Below are 15,947 nucleotides of genomic sequence, written 5' to 3'. Positions count from 1 at the left end.
CTTATAGCCCATTGGCCAGAACTTAGTCACATAGCCACTCATAGTTCCAAGGAAGGCTAGAGATATAAGATTTATTTTGGCAGCAATATTCCCAGTTTAAAATTTTGTGCTCTATATGAAGGAAGGAGAACTGATTCCAGGGGACAAGTATCAATCTCTGTCTTAGACTATCAAAATGAACTATTTCCAAACTTTCTCATTTCTAATGTTAATCTAATTTTAGAGCTAGAAGTGAGAACTTATAGACTGTGCAGCACACCTGCATTTTACAGAAAAGAAAACTTGTCATCCAAAGTTGAAGTAACCTGCAACTTGAGATTAGAACCTGGCAATTTCATCTCCCTAAAGTCTCTTTCAATCATTAAAAGGAGCAAAGTATGGTGGAAAACCAGAGGCTAGGGAGTTAAGATGGCTGAACTCATTTCAGCCATGCCATCAGCAAGTTGTGTCCCAATGGATAAGTCATTTAATTTTCTTTGTCTTAATTATATTCTCTGTAAAATGAGAAGACTGGACTAGCAATACTTTCAGTATTGTAATTCTATATGATTCTACAATAGTCTGTCATCTCACTGCCACCATTTTTTCAATGCTAAATTTAGGTATTTGAGGCTCTTCATGATCAATCCCCAACCAATCATTCCAGATATGACCCCATCCTTCTTTGCACACCACACACCCATTGTTTCCTGAACACATCCCACACTTCCATTTTGCTTTTTTGCTCATGCTGTCCCCTATGTTGTTAAGTAGCTTGCTTCACCAACCCCTGTCTTTGGCTGATAATAATCTTCCCAATATGCCCATTTGGGGAGTAATAATGATAACATGTATCTCACAGGCTTATTTTAAGTGTTAGATGAGTTACTTTTCCAGATGAATTACTTTTCCAGATGAGTTACTTTTCTAGAGTAAGTGCTTAATTTTTTGTATCTTTTAGATAAATACATAGATACAAAAAATTAAGCACTTACTCTGGAAAAGTAACTCATCTGGAAAAGTAACTCATCTGGAAAAGTAACTCGTCTAACACTTAAAATAAGCCTGTGAGATACATGTTATCGTTATTACTCCCATTCTGCTGCTGCTGCTGCTGCTAAGTCACTTCAGTCGTGTCGAACTCTGTGTGACCCCATAGACGGCAGCCCACCAGGCTCCCCGCCCCTGGGATTCTCCAGGCAAGAACACTGGAGTGGGTTGCCATTTCCTTCTCCAGTGCATGAAAGTGAAAAGTGAAAGTGAAGTCGCTCAGTCGTGTCCGACTCTTAGCGACCCCGTGGACTGCAGCCTACCAGGCTCCTCAGTCCTTGGGATTTTCCAGGCAAGAGTACTGGAGTGGGGTGCCATTGCCTTCTCCAATTCTACAGAGGAGCAAACTTAAAGCACAGGAAGTTAAGTAACTTTGTGGCACAAGCATGTTTCATCAAATCAATTTCATCTTCCGTTTCCTGGGCACACATTTTCCCAGCTTTCTTCGCAATTAGGCTAAGACCATGTGGCTGGCTTCTGACCAATATAATATGCACAGAAAAGATGCAAGCCATTTCTAGGCCTGGCTCTTAAAAAGTGAGTGAGCGAGTGAAGTCGCTCAGTCATGTCCGACTCTGCGGTCCCATGGACTGTAGCCTACCAGGCTTCTCCATCCATGGGATTCTCTAGGCAAGAATACTGGAGTGTGTTGCCATTTCTGGCTCTTAAAAATATCTCATAAATCCCTCCTGTTTTTTTTTTTCTTCCCCTTCTGCAGCACCTTCAGAAGCTATATGTTGATATGGTGGTATTGCAAGATGGCGGAGCCTCTATCACCAATGTCCCTTCTATCCTGACTGGCTTCATGGCACATAGTTGTTAAAGGCAGAGGAAGAATATGAAGTCAGGCAATGTGACTCCAGAGCTCACTCTCTGTAATGCCTCCTCCTCCTACTTTTGTAACTTTTTTCTATGGAATATTTCAAACAGTTAAAGAAATTTAAAGAATAGTACAATGAACCAAATTTATCCATTATCCAGATTAAGACATTATCAATTTATGTTCATTCTTATTTCCTTTATAGTGCCACTCTCTTGCCGTTATTTTGAAGCAAATCCCAGTTGTTATAACATTTCATCTATAATAATTTCACTGTGTATCTCTGTAACAAAAGAACTCTTTACAAAAATAGCTATGCCATCATCTCACTAAATTCCTTAATATCATTAAGAAATTCCTTAATATCACTAAATATCTAGTATACATATTATTTCATTTTTTAAAATAATTTTTTGAATCAGGAAAAATAATATCTATATACATTGCAATTCATTGATAAGTCTCTCTCTCTTTTTTTTTTAACATTTCCCAAACTTCTTTCTTCCCAGCTTTATTGAGATATAATTGATATATAACTGTATGAACATCAACAAAATTAAAAGGCAATCTATGGAATGGGAGAAAATATTTGAAAATCATATGTCCGAAAAGGGCTTAATATCTAAAATATATAAAGAACTCAATAGCAAAAAAATTTTTTTACTAAAAAATGGACACAGGAACAGAACAGACATTTTTCCAGAGAAGACATACAGATGTCCAACATGTACATGAAAAGGTGCTTAGCATCACTAATTATCAGGGAAATGAAAATCAAAACCAGAATGAGATGTCTCCTCACATCTGTTCAGTTCAGTTCAGTTGCTCAGTCATATCCAACTCTTTGTGACCCCATAAACTGCAGCACACCAGGCCTTCCTGTCCATCACCAACTCCCGGAGTCCACCCAAACCCATGTCCATTGAGTCAGTGATGCCATCCAACCATCTCATCCTCTGTTGTCCCCTTCTCCTCCTGCCCTCAATCTTTTCCAGCATCAGGGTCTTTTCAAAAGAGTCAGCTCTTTGTATCAGGTGGCCAAACTACTGGAGTTTCAGCTTCAACATCAGTCCTTCCAATGAAGACCCAGGACTGATCTCCTTTAGGATGGACTGGTTGGATCTCCTTGCAGTCCAAGGGACTCTCAAGAGTCTTCTCTAACATCACAGTTCAAAAGCATCAATTCTTCAGCGCTCAGCTTTCTTTATAGTCCAAGTCTCACATCCATACTTGACTACTGGAAAAACCGTAGCTTTGACTAGATGGACCTTTGTTGGCAAAGCAATGCCTCTGCTTTTGAATATGCTGTCTAGGTTGGTCATAACTTTCCTTCCAAGGAGTAAGTGTCTTTTAATTTCATGGCTGCAGTCACCATCTGCAGTGATTTTAGAGCCCCCAAAAATAAAGTCAGCCACTGTTTCCACTGTTTCCTCATCTCTGGGGTTATTGATATTTCTCCCGGCAATCTTGATTCTAGCTTGTGCTTCCTCCAGCCCAGCATTTCTCATGATGTACTCTGCATAGAAGTTAAATAAGCAGGGTGACAATATACAGCCTTGACGTACTCCTTTTCCTATTTGGAACCAGTCTATTGTTCCATGTCCAGTTCTAACTGTTGCTTCTTGACCTGCATATAGGTTTCTCAAGAGGCAGGTCAGGTGGTCTGGTATTCCCATTTCCTTCAGAATTTTCCACAGTTTATTGTGATCCACATAGTCAAAGGCTTTGGCATAGTCAATAAAGCAGAAATAGATGTTTTTCTGGAACTCTCTTGCTTTTTCTATAATCCAGAGGATGTTGGATATTTGATCTCTGGTTCCTCTGCCTTTTCTAGGACGGCTGTTATCAAAAGCATAAGAAATAACAAGTATTGGTGATGATATGGAGAAAAGGGTACTCTCATGTGCAGTTGATTAGACTGTAAACTGGTGCAGCTTTTATGGAAAATAGTATAGAGGTTCCTAAATCATTAAAAATAGAACTACCATATGATCCAGCAATTACACTTTTAGGGATTTATCCAAAGAACATGAAACTACTAACTTGAAAAGATATATGCACCCTTGTGTTAATTGCAGCATTATTTACAATAGCCAATATATGAAAACAATCCAAATGTCCAGTGACAGATGATGTTCAATACATATATTACGTTTTCATTAGAGGACTTCAAATGGCAACCCATTCCGGTACTCTTGCTTGGAAAATCCCACGGATGGAGAAACCTGGTAGGCTACAGTCCATGGAGTCTCAAAGAGTCAGACACGACTGAGAAACTTCACTTTCTTTTCTTTCTGGTTGCTCAGATGGTAAAGAGTCCACCTACAATGCAGGAGACCTGGGTTCAATCCCAGGGTCAGGAAGATCCCCCAGAGAAGGAAATGGCAACCCACTCCAGTATTCGTGCCTGGTAAATTCCATGGACAAAGGATCCTGGTGGGGTATAGCCGCAAAGAGTGGGACGTGACTGAGTGACTTTCACTCACTCACTCACTCATATAATACACACATTATATATATATATATATATATATATATATATATATACACACACACACACACATACATAATGGAATTCGGTCATAAAAAAAAAAGTGAAATCTTCCCATTTGTGACACCGTGGATGGACCTTGAGGGCACTATGTTATGTGAAACAAGCCAGACACAGAAAGACAAATACCATATGATTACTTACATATGGAATCTAAAAAAAAACAAAACAAAAAACATTGTGTAAATTTAAGGTGTACAACATGATGATTTCACACACATATATGTTGCAAAATGATTACCACAATGGAGTTAGCTAACACATCCATATTCTCTTGGCATCTTTCAAGTATATAGAATGGTATTATTAACTATGGTCACTATGTTGTGTATTAGATCTCCAGAACTTATTTATTTTCTAACTAGGTGTTTGTACCCTTTGACTAGTATATCCCCCTTTACCCCTTGACCCCTGGCATCCACCTTCCTACTTTCTGTTTCCCTGAATTTGAGTTTTATTTTGTTTTTTAGATTCTACATATAAATGAGATCGTATAGTATTCATCTATTTCTGTTTGACTTATTTCACTTAGCATAATGCCCTCAAGGTCCATCCATGTTGTCACAAAAGACAGGATTTCCTTCTATTTGTGGCCCAATGATATTCCACTGTATATAATACACCGTATTTTCTTTATCCAGTCATCCATCAATGAACACTTTGGTTATTTTGATGTCTTGACTATTGTGAATAATGCTGCAATGAACATGGAGATAGTGATTTCATTTTCTTTGGATATATACCTAGAAGTAGGATTGCTGGATCAATGGCAATTTTTTGAGGAAACTCCATACTGTTTTCCATAGTGGTTGAACAAATTTACATCCCCACCAACAGTGTGTTAGGGTTCCCTTTTTTCCACATCCTAGCCAACACTGTTTTTTTTTTTTTTTTTTGTCTTATTGATAATAACCATTCAAACAGGTGTATGGTGATATCTCATAGTATCTCTAGGCACCCCTCTTTCTTTTCTCTTTATTCTTTGTAATGTATTTGTTGAAGAAAACAAGTAGCTCATCCTGTAGAATTTCCCACAGTTTGGATTAGTGGCACCCTCTTGTGCTTTTTCTGACTTCCCAAGTTGTATATCATTTCTTCCTTCTAAGAACTCTGCTCCCCACAGCAATTTCCAACCCTTTAATGGCATTGATTTTTAGACTACTTGGTTTTTTTAAGTATGAGTGTGTATTTGCTCTCCTGAACGAAGGACTAATACCCCTTCATCTCTGTGGGATCTTCCACCCTCTACCCAAGACCCTAGACTACTTTGTAGACTAGAAACTCCATAATTTTTGTCAGACTACTGTTTGATATGCTGATGTTAGGGTAGTACTTGGACTGTGTGTAGACATGCTGTTTGGAGAGAAAGCCTTTGCCCAGGAAGGAAGGAAGGATTAGGAGTTTAGGCCTTGGAGTCAGAGATACTCACATCTGAGGCAAAATTTAACTGTTCCCTACTGAGTGACTTTGGGCAAGTCATTTGACTTCTCTGTATTAGTCAGATTCTTAGTTATAAGCAACAGAAACTGACCCTAGCTGATTTAAGCAGAAAATGGGTTAATTATGGTAGTTCGCAGAGTAATCATGAGGGATGGAAAGCAAGCCTTGAAGAAAAAAGTCAAGAATAATATCTAAAACCACACCATGGACCTATCTTGGTGAGAAAATCACTGCCATCAACAACTTCAAGCACTAGCGGCCACTGTTTGTGGTTTGAGTTCCTGGTGATTCTCCACTTCAGACAGGACTAGAAAGTATGCTGGTACTATCTAGAGACTGTTTAACAGACTACATTTAGTCTGTTAGTGTCCCGACAATCCCATCTCATTGTGATCTAATGAGTCAGAATATATCAGTTCCAGAAGAATTTGTCAGGTCCAGAATGAAAGTAAAAATCTTGGTTCTACCATTTATCTCCTTACCAGAAGGTGGGCAGAAAAGAGCCACATGCTCCCCTAGTTCTTCAGGAAATATTTCCAAGGTTCAGTATCTTCCGAAAAAGACTTTTCAGTATTAGATGCAGAGCTATCTAGCAATGCTTCCATCAGGGTTTTTATTCTTGTCACATAACTCTATACCAATTGGACCCCAGTCTCTCCAAAGCTAATCTGAAATACTAATTTGACCTAAGAGGTTAGTGATTCATAAAGCATTGTTGTGTAGTATCCCCTCCCTCATTCTCATAAGAGCTCTAAGCTAATTAATTCTTTCCTTTACTAAGCAAACTCTTACTGAACGTCCATTATGCTCTGGACACTGTGCTAGATGTTGGAGACACAGGAGTGAAGTAGACAGACATGGCACCTGCACCAATGGGACTTACAGTCTAGTGAAGACAAACTAGCAAATATACGATTATGAAGGTGTATATGGTGGCTCTTAAATATGTCCACAAATTCTTTTATGCTCTTCTTTTCAAGAGGTGGAACTTAATTCCCCTCCTCTTGGGTGTGGGTTGGATTCAGTGTTTCACTTCTAACAAATAGAATGTAGCAGAAAGAATGATGTGTGTCTTCCAAGACTTGGTCATAGAAGCATTGCAGTTTCCTTCTGGATCACTTGCTCTGGGAGGACACAGTAAACATTTTGTTTACAACCTCATGTGAGATCCTAAGTCATAATCACCCACCTAAGGCACTCTTGACCCACAGACACTGAGAAACAATAAATGTTTACTGTTTTCAGGCCTCTAAGTTTTAGGGTGATTTGTTACACAGCAATAGAGAACTAATACAAGGTGTGTAAATACTATGAAACAGGAAGTACAGGGAACTATGAAAAGATAGAGCTGCTGCACACGATCTTAAGTTTAAAGAGTCAAATAAGTTCTTACTGAGGGATCAGTTAAACTGAGTCATCAACAGAAAGGAGGAATTGACCAGGATACAGGAGTTGATGTAAAAGGAACAATATTCTTGGTGCAGAGAAACTTTCATGTGAAGGTAGAGAGGAGAAAGTAAGCCTGATGTTTTACTCCAATGGGAGTGAAGGAAAATATAGAGCCAAGAAGATCAGTTAGAAGACAGCTGCAGCCATTCATATGTAAAAGAAGAGTGACTTGAAATAGGGAAGTGGCACTAAACCTTTGTAAGAAGTGAATGAGTTTGAAAGTTTTTGGAGAGGTAGAATCAATAGACCGCATCTACCTTGAGGTTTTTTTGGAAAGAAGTTGCAGGTATTCTCTTCTGGTAATGATTTTTCTCCTTGAAGAGGATGTTAGGCCATCTGTTTGGAGGGTGTGGGCTTTGAAGGGCATGGAGAAATTTTAAAATAGCTGGAGTTGTGAGTGGTAGAATGCCGATATTGGTAGGCAGACAGCATGGAGGACCAGTTGAGTTTAGAGACTATGGATTTATGGAAACACTAGGGTGCACAATTACTTGATTTTCTCTATGTTCAGCAGCTCAGGTATAAGAATGGGGAAAGTTATTTGAATTCACTTAAGACTGGAGGCTTTACCTGAGCAGGTAACACAGAAAGATAACAGAATAAGCATTTGAAAGTACTTACTTGAGTATAGAGTGTTGAACTCATGACATGTAAGCTGAGTAGGGAAGGAAATGAGGACAGGAAAGAGGCTGATAGGTTGAAGTGTGCTGCAAACTGTAATATCCCACCCAGACCACCTTTCAGTGAAGGACTGTTGTCTCAGTTGCTGGGAATGCCTTCAGCTGTGCTGCCAGAGGCTTCAGGGATTGCTTCATAGCCACAGAGACAGAGCTTCCTTACACAAAGAAGTCACACCATTTCCCCAGTGGCCTACATTTGATGATTGACTAAGACATGAGCATAAAGGCCTGGCCATCTTGGCTGAACTCAGAACAACACTTAAGGATTATTATAACTTCAGAACTCCCCTACGGGATTGACCATCACCTTCTCTGGGCCTGTCTCTGCTTCTTTCTCTTCCTTTATACAGGTATTAATCCCAAGAACACTTCATAAATACCTTGCACACTAAACTCCCTCTAAGAGTTTGCTTCCTTAGGAATAAACCTGTGACATGGTGTCTGTGGACTGAGTCCTTGTGAGGTTGAAGAACTAGTATACTGAGAGTAACTGAGGTGGAAGGATGGGAGGGTGTGGTCACAGGGTGGAATGTCTTGTGATTTCAGAGGTGGAATATTCTAGATGGTGACAAGGACACAGGTGTGGCCAAGAGAGTGAGTGGCTAGAGTGAAATGAAAAGCAGGATCATTGAGGATGTGGAAGTCACCAAGAATTCACTAAGTCAATAAGTATTTTATTGAGGATCTACTGTATTAGCTATTCATTTGTGTGCAATAAATTACTCCCAAATCTAGAGACTTAAAGCAACAAACATTTCTTATCTCACATTATCTGTGAATCAGGAATCTGATTTGTCTCCATGGCTTCAGACAGTAAAGTCTGCCTGGAATGTAAGAGACCCAGGTTCAATCCTGGGTCAGGAAGATCCCCTGGAGAAGGAAATGGCAACCCACTCCAGTATTTTTGCCTGGAGAAGCCCATGGACAGAGGAGCCTGGCAGGCTACCATCCATGGGGTCACAGAGTTGGACATGACTGAGTGACTAACACTTTCACTTCACTTCATCTAATTTGAGATAGAAAGAGACACTACAAATTCTGAGAATTCTGAGGTGAGTGTGAGCAAGATAAGCTGCTTTTTGAAATTAATCTAGGCTTTAGGCTTCAGCCTTTGAAATTCCAGTTGGTTATTAGTCACAAATCTTCAACTTTAAATCTGCTTCCCTCCAGATGACTCAACTAGGGCAATCTGCCTGGGAAAATGTTCTTTTCTGGCCTCCTACAGCAATGTCCAGAGAAACAGCAGGTCAAGGTGCACACAAGCAGGCCAAGAACCAGATCTGGCCCTGGGCTTCGAAGTTCTCACCTTTCCCCTGGACCAGTGTTTCTCAACCTTTTTTTTTTTCTTTTTTTTTTGCATTATTGCTCCACTAAGGAGCCTTTCAAGACATCTCTTTCCTAATCTCTTTCTCCCCATGAAATTTGCAAGACACAGATGAAGTGTATATCTGGTTCTGCACTGTTGTGTTTTGGAGGGTCACACACCACTGTAACATCCATCCCTAAGAAACAATATTCCCCCTGCCCCTGGCATTGATAAGCTGAGGCTTCCCAGGTGGCTCAGTGGTAAAGAAACCACCTAACAAATGCAGGAGACACGAGTTCAATCCCTGGGTCAGGAAGATCCCTTGGAGAAAGAAATGGCAACCCACTCCTGTATTCTTGCCTGGGAAATCCCATGGACAGAGGAGGCTGGTGGCCTATGGTCCATGGTGGGGTGATAATCACTTCCATTGAGAATACATCCCCTAATGCAAAGAAGCACCTCTGATGGTGAAGGTTTTAGACACAAGGGAAGAGTCCATTGTGAAACATTTTAAATAAGAGTTTGGAGCTGGGAGGAGTTAGTCCCCCACACACCCCCACACACCCCAAATCACATCAAGCCGGGAACATACAGCTGCTGCAGATAGAACTGTCACTGACACTTCACAAATCAGAGGTCAAGTTTCAGAATCAGTCTTTAGCACTTGTTTATATATCCTTCATTGGGTCCACTGGAGCCTAATGGTTCTTCTTGGGACTGAGAGCTGAGTTGCGCTCCAGGATGGCAAAATAAAGCCCATGCTGAAGGGGACCCCTGGGAAGTACTTCATTGTTCCAAGAAACAAACATCCACGTGCCTCTCTCGCAGCAAGACCCAGCAATGGCTGTTTGGTGGAATCTTCTGTCTTCCGTGGGTGTTCTAAGCAATCCTTGCACCCCTGCCTCCCTCCCCCCTGCTGTGGTTCTTCCAGTCATCTGCCAGGAGGAGCACGTGCAGCCCTCCAGGAGGGCTGCTTTCCCAGTTCCATAAAGACTGCTTATTAGCTGGAAGGTAGCAGTGCGGCGGGGTTGGAGATGGGGAGGCTGCCCTGGAGAGTTAGACAGCTCCCTAGAGAGCAGCCTCTCTCTGAGCTGCACTGAGGGAGCTGGGGGGCTGTGCCTGGGCAACGGAGCCAGGGGAGATCATGGTGACTCCCTGCTCCTGCCCTCTGCTGTTCTCAGGCTGCCAGAAGCCAGGCAAGCTGCCACAGTCAGATGCTGTTATTACCCAGGCTTCGGTTCACCTGAGCCTCCTCTCCCTGCTGAGCAGCAGCAGACTGTCCACCTTCATTTCCAAGCCCATGTTTATAGTAGAAGGGTGGAGAGATAGACTGTATCTATAAAGAGAATCATTGAAGAGCTCTTAGGCTGGACTGTTCTATTTTCTCATCTCTCAAGCAGACCTGGTCTCCCAGCATAGTTGCCAGTACAGTCTAATCTGGGAAGAAAACAAAAGCAGTGTGTTCACCTTATTTCTTGGAGACTCGTGTGTGAAGCCCATGTGATAGCCCCCAGTGCCTTGCAACCCCCTGGGCTCACTGGGAACTAAAGGAACTCCCCACCCCCACCCCCAGCATAGGAAGGAATCCTCCAGCAGTTTTCCTAACTCTGACCCAGTGGGTCCCACACTTTAGTATCAGTACCACCTGGAGAGTTGGTCCAGGCAGAGGCCCCAGAGTTTCTGGGTTGGTTGGTCTGGAGTGAGGCACGGGCCTTGGGATTTCTAACAAGTTCCCTGAGCCACCCAGATGCTCAGAAGTTCAGGGCTAGAGTTTGGGAAGTAGTGCTTTGGGAGCTATTGGGTGGACTTCAGGAAATTCCTGGACCTCTGGCACTCTATGCAAATTGTGTTTGGTGATTTCATCCAGATAAGCTCAGTCACTTCAGTCGTGTCCAATCCTTTTTGACCCCATGGACTGTAGCCCGCCAGACTCCTCTGTCCATGGGCATTCTCTGGGCAAGAATCCTGGAGTGGGGTGCCATGCCTTCCTCCAGGGGATCTTCCTGACCCAGGAATTGAACCCATGTCTCTTATGTCTCCTGCATTGGCAGGCATGTTCTTTACCACTAGTGCCACCTGGGAAGCCCTCATCCAGATAGAGGCCCACAGAATTAAAAGCCACTGCTCTAAGACAGTAGTTAGAACATACAATATATTTCATGAGAAGCAGACATTGATCAACAAAGGAGGCCACTGGGTCCCCATGGGGAGGCAGCTATATGGGGGAAAGTGCCAGGAGAGTGGTCCTCTGGCCCCTAGGGGCCAAGAGCGGAGTCTTGACAACCAAATGACTGTTTCCTCTTGGCACACTCTTCTGTGAAAAAATCCGGTGCTACTCAGATCACCCTTATTCGTGGCCTGTTCCAGCAACACTCAGGCCTCTACTCAAGCCTGCTTTGCACAGGAGGCACTTTCCCCTTCATCAGCACCTTCTCCACTTGGAGTGAGGATGTGCTTTGCGCTTTAATAAAAGGAGAGAGAAAGAGGGGCAAGGGGGTGGGGAGGAGAGAGGGAAAAGGAGAGAGAAATACTGAAAAGGTCATTTGTTAGCTACGTATCAAAAAAGATAAAGAGCTCCAAGTGTAATCCTCTTCCCCCCTGCCTACACACACTCACATACACACACACAGTGGGACGCTATTATAATTGACTGACCACGTGGTATAATTTAAGAGACTTCTGCACAAAAGTAACATTTTCCCCATCAGTCACTCCTCCCTTATAGCTTCATTTGAGTCTTAAATCTTGAGGGTTTTCCTCTTTCCAATTTTCTTATCAGATTTCAAATATAGTCATCCCTTGTTATCCGAGGGGAATTGGTGCCAGCCCTTCTGTGAATAACAAAATTCTCAGATTCTCAAGTCCCTCATTTAAAATTGTGTAGTATTTGCATATATGTTGTTGTCAACCACAACAATAACTGTGCATATCCTCCTGTAAACTTCAAATCATTTCTAGATTATTTATAGCACTCGATACAATGTAAATGCTATGTAAATAGCTGCCTGCTGCTGCTGCTGCTGCTAAGTCACCTCAGTCGTGTCCAACTCTGTGCGACCCCATAGATGGCAGCCCATCAGGCTCCCCCATCCCTAGGGTTCTCCAGGCAAGAACAGTGCACAGCAAATTCAAGCTTTTCTTTTTGGAAATTTCTGGATTTTTCCCCCAACTATTTTCCATCTGCATTTGGTTGAATTTACAGATGTGGGCGGAAGGCCAACAGTGGTTCTTAACCTGGATCCATGGATGTCTTTAGGTTATGGGATGCTTTAGTGTGTATTAAAATTGTCAGAATGTGTTTACATGCAAGTTCCATGTCCCAATCCATTTGCAAAGAGTCTGGTTCCTTCACCCCAGAGAGGTACTCAGGAATCTGCATTTTAAACAAGGCTCCCAAGAGACTGTGATACATGTTGTCCCTAGGCCACACTTGAAAAATCACTACTTTTCAGAAGGACTGTGAACTTTCTGAAGGTAAATGCAAGGTTGTGGGTATGTTATACGTGCATATATTTCTGGGCATTGGGTACGTACCTTTAACCAGATTCTGAAAGATTTCTTGAATTGAAAAGGCAGATAGTCACTAACCAGGAAATATTTTAGCAAAGAATAGCAACAATAGGATTCAGAATATAAGGGGTAGGGCAAGGAGGGAAGAAATGACTCTACACTGTATACAATATCAAAAGCAGGAAAAGATCCTCAATAAAGTCACTTTGCTACTTGCTCTGGGATCTGATCTGGCTGAGAAATTGGAGAAATTAGACATATCATGACTAAAATGAAGGATCTTTGACCTGTGGAAAGATATTTGCAATTTACATCACAAAGAGTTAATTTTCTTACTATATGAAGAGCTGCTGCAGATTAACAAAGAAAAGACTGTATATAATATTGTACATATATAATTTTGTAGCTATAACTTATATATTACATCAACTATACTTCAGTAAAAATAAATTAATTTAAAAAGAAAAGATCATTAAGCCAATAGAAAAATGGGCAATGGATGGGAACAAATAGTTTACAGAAAAGGAAACACAAATGGATCTTAAACATATGAAAATATGCTCAGTGTCACTCATAATAAGAGAAATACAATGTAATATTTCAATGAGAAGACATTTTTCACCTATCAGATTGAGGGATATGAAAAAATGTGACAACACACTGTGCTGATGGGTGTGTAGTTTGGAAAATCGCTACGGAGGTCAATTTAGTGATATGGATAAAAGTTACAAATGCCCACACCATCTGATGGAGCCATTCCACTTTTAAGAATTTATCATACAAAAATACTCCCACACGTGTAAAATTCATTCATTAGCAAAAGACTACAGAAAACCTAAATATCTGTCAGTAGGAGACAGGTTACATATCAATAACTTGCAGCAATCCATACAAAAGAAGAGTATGCACCTATAGTTGGATGGCATCACCGACTCAATGGGCATGAGTTTGAGTAAACTCTGGGAATTGGTGATGGGCAGGGAGGCCTGGCCTGCTGCAGTCCATGGGGTTGCAAAGAGTTGGACATGACTGAGCGACTGAACTAACTAACTATGTGTGCTTACAGAAGCATCTTCAAGATGCATAGTTCTGTGGAAAAAGCAAGATGCTGAACAATGTGTACGATGTGCTGCCACTGAATTAATAAAAGTATATGCATATTTGTTTGTATTTATCTGCACTCTTTCCTGCAGAACATATAAGGAACTCTTAACAATGGTTAGACAAAACAGGGTTTGGGGAATAAACTTCCTTTTAATTCATACTCTTGCATCTTTTGGATTATTTGCAAGTATTTTTTATTTAAAAATACATAAAACACTTAAAAAACAAATGAAGCTAAAGCAGGCAAGCAGGCTCTGGTTGCAATGGGAAAGGTGGGTTGGCAGAATGGGAGGGAGGCTAGAGTGGAGACTCTCCCACTGAGAAGCACAGCCCTTTAGGTGAGCTACTAGACCACATCACCGCAGCCTCTGGCTCACAACCAGGCATGCTGGAGGTGCTCAAAAATTTTAACAGGTGAATAGATGGGACACATCACATTCCTCAGGAGGTTTGGGGTGCAAATAAGACTGAGAACCACTGGATCACAGGCAGGGAGACGCTTAAGAGGGAACACATGTATACCTGTGGCGGATTCATTTTGATATTTGGCAAAACTAATACAATTATGTAAAGTTTAAAAATAAAATAAAATTAATTAAAAAAGAAAAAAGAAAGCAATGGCTAAAGACATATGCTCCCCAATGTTCATTGCAGCACTATTTACAATAGGCAGGACATGGAAGCAACCTAAATGTTCATCAACAGAGGAGTGGATAAAGAAGATATGCTACATATACACAATGAAATATTATTCAGCCTTAAAATTGGGTCATTTGTAGAGGCGTGGATGGACCTAGAGTCTGTCATACAGAGCAAAGTCAGAAAGAGCAAAACAAGTATCACATATTAACGCATATATGTGGAATCTACAAAAATGGTATAGACGATCTTATCTGCAAAGCAGAAATAGAGACACAAACATAGAAAATAAGCTTATGGATACCAAGAGGGGAAGAGGGGATGGGCTGAATTAAGAGATTGGGATTGACATACACACACTACTGATTCTATGTATAAAATAGATAGGGCTTCCCAGGTGACTCAGCGGGTAAAGAATTCGCCTGCAGTGCAGGAGATGCAGGAGCCCTGGGTTCAATCCCTGGGTCAGGAAGATCCCCTGGAGGAGGGCACGGCAACCCACTCTAGTATTCTTGCCTGGAGAACCCCATTGACAGTGGAGCCTGGTGGGCTACAGTCCATGGGGTCACAGAGAGTCAGAAATGACTGAAGCAACTGAGCATGCACATAAAATAGATAACCACTGAGAACCTCCGGTACAGCACAGGAAAGTCCACTCATTGCTCTGTGGTGACCTAAATGGGAAGGAAATCTAAAAAAGAGGAGATATATGTATACGTATAGCTGATTCACTTTGCTGTACAGTAGAAACTAATACAACATTGTAAAGCAACTATTCCCCAATGAAACTTAAAAATAATAAAAATATAATAAAATTTAAACAGAAAGTAGTTCTTCAACATTTCATCAACACCTTAAAATCTACTTCACCTTCAATGCCTGGTTCATAGGCTAATCCCCTAAAAGGACTTCCATGTTCTCTGTCCCTTAGGCCCAGACCCCATCTCCTGTAGGTTGAAGCTCATTTCCTTCCTCTGTGCTACAATAGCATTTTCCTTTATCTGTTTCTTTTAGGCTGTATTTCAATCGGCTTTATGTTTTAGATGCTAATTTGCATATCAATAGTCTTAACCTTAATGGCTAAGACTCTCTCTTCCCCATCTCTGTCTTCACCCTTCAGTGTGGCCACAATAAATATAGATGATCCATAGTAAAGGGAGGGCTTCCCTGGTGGCTCAGTGGTAAAGAATCTGCCTGCAACACAGAACAAGTGGGTTTGATCCCTGGGTTGAGAAGATCCCCTGGAGAAGGGAATAGCTACCCACTCCAGTATTCTTGCCTGGAGAATTCCATGGACAGAGAAACCTGTCCATGGGGTCGCAAAGAGTCAGACATGACTTAGCAACTAAACAACAACAATGATAGTAAAGGGAACGCAACCCTCCTTAGAGGACACCCTGAGCAGGCGTGTGCTCTCAA

This window comes from Bos grunniens, chromosome X, assembly GCF_055505025.1.
Source record: "Bos grunniens cultivar Pamir isolate PY7600 chromosome X, Bosgru_T2T1.0, whole genome shotgun sequence".
NCBI lineage: Eukaryota > Metazoa > Chordata > Mammalia > Artiodactyla > Bovidae > Bos > Bos grunniens.
This window is presented reverse-complemented; position numbering follows the sequence as displayed.